This window comes from Dendrobates tinctorius, unplaced genomic scaffold (assembly GCF_039654945.1).
Source record: "Dendrobates tinctorius isolate UK_male_01 unplaced genomic scaffold, ASM3965494v1 ptg000015l, whole genome shotgun sequence".
Lineage (NCBI taxonomy): Eukaryota > Metazoa > Chordata > Amphibia > Anura > Dendrobatidae > Dendrobates > Dendrobates tinctorius.
The window spans coordinates 36,049,580-36,059,522 of NW_027361683.1; positions in this window are offsets into that span (position 1 = coordinate 36,049,580).

Here is a 9,943-nt window from a genome sequence, read left to right on the forward strand (position 1 = left end):
TGAACCTCCAGGCTGTGCACTGAAGCAAGTAACAGGTGTTTAGGCCAACAATCAGCTCAGGCAGGAGAAGAAGGAAAAAAAAAAAAGTTCCGGGAGACTGCTTTTGTATATGTTGGATATATGGTGGCCAAGGTTGGGACAGCAGGCCCCGAGTCTGAAGGCGATGTGACGGTCCGGCGCCTCCTAGTGGCCGAGGCCGGGACAGCAGGCCCCGAGTCTGACGGCGACGTGACACGGCTTTCTTGAAGGATTCCATTGTGAAACCCCTTCGTGACTGCAACAATAACAAAGGAAATTTGCCCTTGTACCCTGGGTCTAGAAAGGTGGCCAACCAGTATAGATTGCTATTGAAAATGTGGATTACGCAAGGGTCTTGGCACAGACAATCAGATATGAAGTGTGCCATGTGTGCCAAGCTGCAAAGAGGCAAATCTTCTGTGACCCCAGAAGGAGGAAAAATACCCATCCTCTCCTCACACTGACTCTCCTCCTCCACCTCCTCCTCTCCAGCCAACCAATGCTGGACAGACATAAAGCTGGGGTTGGGATACCCTCTGTAGCATGAGGTGTCCCCTCGGTACCACTGAAAAAGAAGTCCTCTCCATCCTCATTTTCATCATCATCTTCATCCCCCAATCTTACCTGATGATATTGGCTGGGCTGGGTAGGATCACCCATTGTGAAATCTTGCTCCATACCCAGCTGCTGGGCATACAAAGATTCCATTTTTTTATTCTGCAGCAATTTTTTCAGCAGACATAGCATAGGGATGGTTACGCTGATAATAGCCTGATCATCGCTCACAAGCTTGGTGCAGTACCCAAAGTTATCAAGCACCTCACAAATATCAGCGATCCACACCCACTCGACAGTTGTTATGTGTCTTGGCTGAGTCTCAGTGTGACAGGCATGTTTAAGCTGGTATTCAGCAAGTGCCCTCTGCTGCTTACTTACCCTTGCCAAACTGTGTTGGCAGGTCACAAATGAGTCTGTGGTTTGACAAATTAAATTGCTTTTGAAGCGCTGCAAGATGGGCAACAGCGGTTGAGGAATGGCGGAAATGGGCGCAAATACGGTGCACCTTCTCAAGTAGGTACGGCAAGTCAGGGTATGTTTTTATAAATTTCTGCACCACTAGGTTCAGCATGTGAGCCATGCATGGCACGTGTACCAGCTGCCCGAGCTTTAAAGCCGCCACCAGGTTACTCCCATTGTCGCAGACAACCAGACCAGGTTGGAGTTGCAGTGGGGAGAGCCACTGATCGGTCTGTTTTAGTCCTTGCCACAGCTCTGCTACAGTATGTGGTGTTTTTCCTAAGCAGATCAGCTTCAGCAGAGTGTGTTGCCGCTTTGCCAATGCGCTGCTGCACAGCTCCCAACTTGGGAGTGATGTGGAGGGTAATTCAGCATAGGATGACGAGGTGGAGGAGGAAGAGGGGAGACTGGACGTATATGATGAGGCTGAAACCCTAATTGAGGTTGGGCCTGCTATTCGTGGCGTGGGTAGGATATGGGATGGTCCAGTTTGAGACTTTGTCCCACCCTCCACCAGGTTGAGCCAGTGTGCCGTGATAGAGATGTATCATCCCTGGCCACAAGTACTTGTCCATGTGTCTGTTGTAAGATGGACCTTCCCGGGTACGGCGTTGGTGAGAGCACGCTTTAGATTGTTTAAGATGTGCTGGTGTAACGCGGGGACAGCACAGTGGAAAAAATAGTGCCGGATGGGAACCGCATATCATGGGGCAGCCACAGCCAAAAGATCAAGGAAAGAATGTGTCCCCACAAGCCTAAACGGCAACATCTCCACGGCTAGCAACTTGGCAATGTGCGCGTTCAGTATTTGTGCTTGTGGGTGCGTGGCTTGGTATTTACGCCTTCTTTCATACATCTGGGGCATGGACAATTGGACGCTTTCCTGGGACAAACAAGTGGATGAGCTTGTTGTGGCCTGTGTCTAATCAACCGCAGCTTGTGAGCAAGAGGTATGATCACCTGCTTCTTGCCCAGCAGATTGGAAAGAATGTATCACAGGCTACATGGCAATGGTTTAACCCTAAGTCGCAGACACTGATTTGGTACCCTGTTGTTCAGCCCACCGACTAGGGTGCTTGGCTGCCATGTGTTTCCGCATACTGGTGGTGCTTTGGTTGCCTTTGCCCTGGCCTCTGCTGAGCTTCGTATTGCAGATGCTACAGATGACAACATTTGGTTCAGAAGGACTATCGGAAAAAATTTTCCAGACAGCGGCTGAACGCACCTTTGCCTTGACTTGGGGCACAGAGGGATTGCTCTTGGCAACAGTTGACACACTTTGCACTCTGCTCAAACCAGTAGCCCTTAGTGCCTTTGTTGGTGCTACATATCCACCTTCTTCCTCTGTGCTGCTGTGCTGGCCATGCGTGCCAATGGTCCAGGTCGGATCGGTGGTCTCATCATCGACCACCTCGTTGTCCTTGTCATCCTCATTCCGTGTTGATATTGGCGACTGGCCAGATGGCAACTGTGTGGCATCACCATCAGCCTCCACCTCTTCACCTGGTATATCATGTGGATGAAAGTGGCTTTCTTCTGGCAGTGGGGTTTCAAATATTTGGCCATCATCAACAGACAATACCTCCTCACGTTCCTCTTCAATGTCGCGTGGTGAGAGGCCAGAGGCAACGAAAGGAAATGGATCAAACAGATCCTCGGAGTGACCAAGGTTGGAGTCAAATGTTTCCTGTGACTCCTGACCGGGTGATGAACTAGGAACAGGTTGAGAATAGGATGACCCTGCGTTCTCTGTATGGACAGTAGACTGTTTTGTCATGAATGATTGGGTGCTGCTAGAACATTTCGTTGAGACCTTATCAGCCATCCAAGACAGTATCTGCTCTTGTTCTTCTGGCTTCCAGACCTGTTTACGTTCCAGACCGGTAAATTTCGCCAGGAACCTAGATGCATCTGTTTTAGGGGGCCGGGATTGGGGGGTGGTCCACTGCTTACCCTGTCCGGATGACACAGACACCAGGCGATGCAAGGACGAGACGGAGACAGATTTCAGTAGTAGATTTCGTTGTCCTATTTATCCCCTCTCTCACCGGGAATTCCCCTCCTGGGTTCCTATCTCCCTGCCCCCCATGACTAAGCGTTTCTCAAGCCATAAGCTGATGTTGAGTCCTAAGCTACTCCCCCCTGCCATCTTGTGATCATTTCTAGGTACTGCACTCTCCTATCTACCTTTCCTAGCTGTCACCCTTCTATCCTGTCAATCTCCATCTCTTGTGCACAAACCATCCCCTCCTTCTACCAGTCACGTCTGTCCGTCAAGTCACCTTCCCCACACATCAACAACCTTCTTCGGTCTCAAAGACTCTGTGCCTTGTTGGGCACCAATGACAACCCCACGTCCACGTCTCTGTCCCTTCACAACAGCCTTTTTAGGAATTTTGGATTTTTCTGCCATAGTTTTAGATGTTTGGGACGCCCTCTCACCCAGGGCTGTGGGGTACTCAGTACCGGTCCCGATGAGCTCTAATGGGAGATGTCACGGCAGCTGGGACCAGGCCCGTGGCCCTGGGCGCCCATTATAAAAGGAGAATGTTCAGTGTGCTTAGGATAAGTGATTTGCGACACCACCTGTGGTGTTCACCAATAGAGGTGTAAGCCGACGCTGCAGACAGATCCTCTGGGACAGATGGTGTGGTGCAGCAGTGATGTTATAGCCCTCCACAGGCAGGGCTGTAGTCCCAGGGCAGTGTAGGTGAGGTGACACTTAGATTGTGTAGTCTCAGGCGTGAGGGATGTAGCAGTGCTGGGCAGGTTAGCGCAGGAATAAGTGGAGGACACCAGGGCATGTAGTTCCAAAGCTTTACTCACAGTCTGTTGAACAAACAGGTGCCTACCTCCGTGCCGTGTTCTTCCGGGTTAGGGACTCAGTCAACTTCCAGGCCAGATGGAATACTCCCTTCCAACACTCCGCCAACATGTGCCTTTTTGAACGTCTCCTCTTATGGTGCTTTTAAATTAAGTACTCCTAGTACTGAGTCACACTGGAGTTCCTCCTGTCCGATGTTCTTATGAACTCTACTTGTACGGCAGACACCTGTAGCCTGCTTTGGGGACTCCTTGCTAGTAAGTCCTGGCTCACTATCCAGTTGCTGTTGTGCCCCCAAGTCTTGTGTGGGAATAAAACGGTCACTACTTCTATTCCTCCGGTGTCTGCTGCAGGACCATTAGTATCCATACATCCTCGGGGACCGTGCCCCGGCCTTGCGCTTAGAACTTATAGGAAGGGTTCTCTTCTAACCCAAGTCCTCTGTTCTCTTTTACTCCTCACGTTCCGTACAGATCTTTCTTTCTATGGAAAATCAGGCTTTCAGTCTATGTCGCTCTCTCTCTCTTCCTTTCCTGTGCCAGCAGACCCAGGTCACTGGGATCTGCTGCAGCACTTCCATCCATCTATCCCTCTCTCTGGGGATCTTCTCTCTCCAACTCCACAACAACTCTGACTCTCTACCTAAACTCTTCCCACTCTCTTTAATGTAACTAAGCTCCACCCACCTCCCAGCACGTTTCATGTTCCAAGCAGGGAGCCACCAATGGGTGCTTTGCTACTCTCCAAGCAGGGAGCCGCCGAAGGTGCTTTGCTACACTACTTTGTGGTGTGGGTTGCAGGTGTTGGAGTGTGGTCAGGAGCCTCCACCTTACCTGGATGGTGGGGCACCACACCTCAGGAGGAGGTGTAGTACCTCTGTGGCGACTGAGCCTCTGGGGCGCCACATGTTCAGATGCAGATATTGGGGAACAAGGAGCAGTTAGTGCTTTGTGGAAGGTAGCACTACAGCCTAATACTGCTTTGTGTTTTACAAACAGCACCGCAACAGCACAAATAAATTGCACTGAGGTTTAAGGGGAGATTATGCACCCCAGTCACCACACAAGACAGCGGTGCTGCCACTAAAAAATTGCCCTGAGGTTTAAGGTGAGATTACGCACCCCAGTCACCACACAAGCTAGCGGTGCTGCCACTAAAAAATTGCCCTGAGGTTTAAGGCGAGATTACGCACCCCAGTCACCACACAAGACAGCGGTGCTGGCTGCGTGTCAGTTGTGCAGTACCGTGCGTGCGTCCTATTCGCTGTGAATGCAGCACTGCAAAAGCACAAAAAAAACTTCCCTGCAGGGGTAAATGAGACCCAAAAAATAGCTGGGAAAACTGTCACTACTCAGTCCCTGACCTTATACTTTCAGCTCTGAAAAGAGCTATTGGGTTTTACAGAGGATTTCTGGATGATTTGCAGAAACAAACAGAACTCTCCCTAGCAGCTGCTCACACTCTCCCTACACTAGCTGTTTTCTGGTGCAGAAAATGGTGGCGGCAGGGCTTAGATAGAGCCAGGCTATGATGACTCATAGGCTATGACGCTGGGCGGCCAGTCAATCATAGTAATGCCGCCCACAACCAAGAAGGCTGCCACATTACTGTGATTGGCAACTGCTGGGCGAGGCGAGTAGTGAAATACTATGTTCCGAGTACCGCGAGTACTTCACTACTCGCCGAGTACTGAATACCCATGATTACGCTCGCTCATCCCTAGTGCCGAGCTGACATTTTTAATTATACCATTTTGGTGCAGATACGATCTTTTGATTGCCTGTTATTGCATTTTAATGCAATGTTGCAGCGACCAAAAATCCCCGTAATTCTGGGGTTTTTACTTTTTTTTCATTACGCCATTTACTGATCGGATTAATTATTTTTATATCTTGATAGATCGGGTGATTTTGAATGTGGCAATACCAACTATGTGTATGTTTGATTTTTTTTTTTTTATTTTGAATGAGGCGAAACCGGAGGTGATTCAAACTTATTTATTTAATTAATAATTTAAAGACTTTTTTTAACTTTTGACATGCTTCAATAGTCTCCATTGGAGACTAGAAGCTGCCTTAATCTGATCGCCTCTGCTACTGATCGCCTTCTGATCGCCTGTATGTAGCAGAATTGCTAACTTGCTGTGAGCGCCGATAACCGGCAGCGCTCATAGAAATCCGGCAGTGACAACCATAGAGGTCTGTTGGAGACCTCTGGTTGTCATGCCAACCCATTGGTGACCCGCGATCACGTGACGGGGTCACCTATAGGCGGTAATTCCGGCGAGCTTGCCGGAAGCGAGTGTTAAATGCGGCTGTCAGAGTTTGACAGCGGTATATAATGGGTTAACAGCATCAGGTGGATCGCGATTCCATCCACGGCTATTAGAGGCACATGTCAACTGCTCACAACAGCTGACATATGCTGTAAAAGATGTGGGCTCAGCGCTGAAGCCCACATTAAAAGGGGAGGCACGACATACGCCGTACTAGTATGGCGCATGTGAAGGGGTTAAAGAGGTTTAAAATTTGATTGTACCATAGGGTTCTAAAGTAGCATCAGTAGAGCCACTGAGCTCAGTGATTGGCTGCATCGGTTATGAGCGTTATACACGTGACCTCACTGGTGCAGCCAATCAACAATGACCAGAGCAGCAGCAGAGAGGCAGCACTGGACTTGGGTGGGGGCAGTGTTTAACAGATCCATTTTCTTATTTTTGATCACAGCAACCCTACGGTCCAATAATATTATTAGGGTCTGTGCACATGTTGTGGATTCTGCTGCAGATCCGCAGCGGATTTGGCCCTGTGGATCTGTGGTGCCCCCGAGGGTTCAGTCGCCACAGAGATACTGCACCTCCTCCTGAGGTGTTGCCCCACCATCCAGGTAAGGTTGAGACACCTGACCACACTCCAACACCTGCACCCTACACCATAAAGAAGTGTAGCAAAGCACCTTTGGCGGCTCCCTGCTTGGAGTGTAGCATAGCACCCCTTGGTGGTCCCTGCTTGGAACACGAGACGTGCTGGGAGGTGGGTGGAGTTTAGTTCCCATAAAAGAGCGGGAAGAGTTGAGTCAGTCAGTCAGTCTTCATTCAGTCAGTGAGTGAGGATGTAGAAGGACAGAGAGTGAGAAAGAGAAGATCCCCGGGAGAGGGATGGAAGAAAGAAGTGCTGCAGCAGGCCACAGTGATCTAGGTCTGCTGGCACAGGAAAGAGACAGAGAATGGAAGTTTGATTCTCCATTGGGATGAAGGATTAGTACAGAACGTAAGGAGTAGAAGAGGACTGTGGAATCCTGGTTAGAAGAGAACCCCTTTCAAGTTCTAAGCGCAAGGCCGGGGTCCGGTCCCCGAGGTTGTATGGATACTAATGGTCCTGCAGCAGACACCGGAGGAATAGAAGTAGTGACCACTTTATTCCCACACAAGACTTGGGGGCACAACAGCAACGATAGTGACCCGGGACTAGGTAGTAAGGAGTCCCTGAAGCAGGCTACAGCTGTCTGCCGTACAAGTAGAGTTCATAGGAACATCTGACAGGAGGAACTCCAGTGTAACTCAGTACTGTGAGTACTTCACTCAAAGGCGCTATAACAAGAGATGTTCAGAAAAGGCACATATGTTGGCGGAGTGTTGGAAGGGAGTACTTCATCTTGCCTGGAAGTTGGCTGAGCTCCTGACTTGGAGGACACAGCACCGAGGCGGGCAACTGTATGCACAACAGACTGTGAGTAAAGCTTTGGAACTACATGCCCTGGTGTCCTCCACTTATTCCTGCGCCAACACGCCAGCACGGCTACATCCCTTACGCCCGACACTACATCATCTAAGTGTCACTTCACCTACTCTGCCCTGGGACTACAGCCCTGCCTGTGAAGGGCTATAACATCACTGCTGCACCACACCATCTGTCCCAGAGGATCTGTCTGCAGCATCGGCTTACATCTACATTGCCGAACACCACAGGTGGCGTCACAAATCACTTATAAACTTTCCCCTGTTTACAATGGGCGCCCATGGCCACGGGCCGGGTCCCAGCTGCCGTGACATCTCCCATTGAAGCTCATCGGGCCCGGTACCGAGTACCCCACAGCCCTGGGAGGGCGACCCAGATCTGCAGCAGATTCTCCTGTGTTGTACAGTACCATTCTATCCTATGTAAAATAAAAAACGCTGTGCACATGCTGCGGAAAAATCCGCAGCAGAAGCGCTGCGGGTTCATTTCCGCAACATGTCAGTTCTTTGTGCGGATTCCGCAGTGTTTTTACACCTCTTCCATTATAGGAATCAGCAGGTGTAAAAGCGCAGGTGAAATCCGCACAAAATCTGAAGAAAATCCGCAGGAAAGCTGCACTAAATCTGCACGCAAAACGTAGGTCATTTTACCTGCGGATTTAGCAAAATCCGCGCAGAAAAATCCGCTATGGTATCCGCAACGTGTGTGTGGCACCCCTGAGGCTTCAGTCGCCACAGAGGTACTGCACCTTCTCCTAAGGTGTGGTACCCCACCATCCAGGTAAGGTGGGAACTCCCTTTCACATTCCAACACCTGCACCCCACACACAGGATTGTTCAGCAGGGACCCATCCATGCTTTATGCTGGAAAGGTCATAGGGTGCCTTTTGCGGTCCCTGGCTTCGTAACACGAGAGGTGCTGGGGAGGCGGGTGGAGTTAGCTATAAAAGAGAGGGAAGGTGTAGGATTTCAGGTTAGTCTGGGCTGAGTCCCAGAGAAGGAAGAGCAGTCTGACGGAGGGTCAGAGAGAAAGGAAGTCACTCAGACAGGAGTGAGGATCCCTGGAAGAGGGATGGAGGAAGGAGTGCTGCAGCTGCCTCAGTGACCTGAGCCAGCTGGCACGGAAAAGGAACAGAAAGAAGGAGACGTAGACTGGAGACTACAGATTCCATAAGAGAAATAGAACAGATCGGAACGAAGAATAGAAGGACGGTGGGAAGCAGGTTGAGAAAGAGAGAGAACCCTTCCAGTCCAGAGCGCAAAGGCCGGGGCCCGGTCCCCGAGGTTGATTGGACCTTTATGTCCGGCAACAGACACCGGAGAAGTAGTGAGCCACTAACGCCTTACTCCCATCATAGACATGGGACACAACAGCAACTGGATAGTGAGCCGGGTCGCAGAGAGGAGTCCCCGAAGCAGGCTACAGCTGTCTGTCATACAAGGAGAGACTAGGAACACCTAGAGAGAGGCATTCCAGGGTAACTAAGTACTGGAGTGCTTCGCATCTAAAGGCGCATTGGAGGAGTCGTTCAGTAAGGTACATATTGACGGAGTGTGGAGGGGAGAATCCTATCCTGCCTGGAGGTTGGCTGGGGCCCTGACCTGAAGAACACAGTGCGGAGGCATGCAGTTGTGTGAACTGCAAACAGTGAGTAAAGCTTTGGAACTGCATACTCTGGTGTCCTCCAGTTATTCCAGCACCGCTACATCTGGGTAACAACATCTATACCATTCTGCGCCTCTCCTCGTCCATTGCACCTACACTGCCCTGGGACTACAGCTCCACCTGTGGGGAGCAACACCATCTTTGCTGTACCACACCATCAGTCCCAGTGGATCTGCACGCAGCGTTGGCTCAACATCTCACTTGCCAAACACCACGGGTGGTGTCACGAACTATCCAAATAAACTATTACACCATTAACATCACCGCCATTGATATTGGGTGTCCAGGGCCACGGACCGGGTCACCGCTGCTATGACACACATTCCCCCTGACACCGGCCCGGTACCGAGCACCCCACTGCCCTGGGTGTGAGAGGCGACCCAATTTTGGCGTCACGAACAGGATGACGAGACCTGATACCGTCGGGTTCTGTGTGCCTTGGATTTACAACTTTTGAAAATGTGCAAAAGACCAAATTTAATAGACTGTGACATGAAGCTCAAAGATGGCCGCTGGCGCGGAGAAGAAGGGTGTGAAGAGATGGGAGGTCCTAAGAAAAGACCGCGAAGAGTCTTGGGTCTTCCCTGTCTGAATTGCTATGTGGCAGATGCATGGCCCACCCCCCGAGGAGTTCGTACACTGGCTTGGTATGGAGGCGCTGGAAGAAGACGCCTGTTGTGAG